Source organism: Symphalangus syndactylus, chromosome 10 (genome assembly GCF_028878055.3).
Source record: "Symphalangus syndactylus isolate Jambi chromosome 10, NHGRI_mSymSyn1-v2.1_pri, whole genome shotgun sequence".
NCBI classification, from domain to species: domain Eukaryota; kingdom Metazoa; phylum Chordata; class Mammalia; order Primates; family Hylobatidae; genus Symphalangus; species Symphalangus syndactylus.
Window position 1 is genome coordinate 83,100,594 of NC_072432.2, and position 720 is coordinate 83,101,313.

Below are 720 nucleotides of genomic sequence, written 5' to 3' on the forward strand. Positions count from 1 at the left end.
CCCTCCCTCCTCTCTTGGTTTTTCATTTCACTTAAAAGCTAAGAATTTCTCATCTTTGTTTATCTGTTTAGTTTGTGGCTAGGATTGGAGAAAGGATGGAAAGGCTGTTCAAGTAAAAGGGAAAGAATTCAATGAGATGTAAAAGCATACTTTGCTACCACTGTGCACTGAAATAGAGTAGTGTGGCAAAATATGACATAGTGTCTTATTGGAAGTGAGATTACAAGGCTGGCTAGTAAGACAAATATCACATATTATCAAATACATATTTTTATACACAAGTCACATTCTGAGTGACTAGATGCCTACTTCCAAGAGGCACAAAGAAATTGCAACTGACTAAACAGCAGAATCACATCTTTTGCCACAATTTCACTGGTGGGCATAAAGTTAAAAAGTAGGCAAAGGGCCAGGTTCGGTGGCCCACTCCTGTAATCCCAGCACTTTGGGAAGCCGAGGCAGGCAGATCACTTGAGGTCAGGAGTTCGAGACTAGCCTGGCCAACATGGTGAAACCCCATATCTACTAAAAATACAAAAAAATTAGCTGGGCATGGTGGTGCATTCCTGTAAACCCAGCTACCTGGGAAGGGAAGCTGAGGTGGGAGGATCATTGCAACCCAGAAGGTGAAGGTTGCAGTGAACCGAGATTGGACAACTGCACTTCAACCTGGGTGATAGAGCGAGACTCTGGCACAAAAAAAAAAAAAAAAAGGCAAAG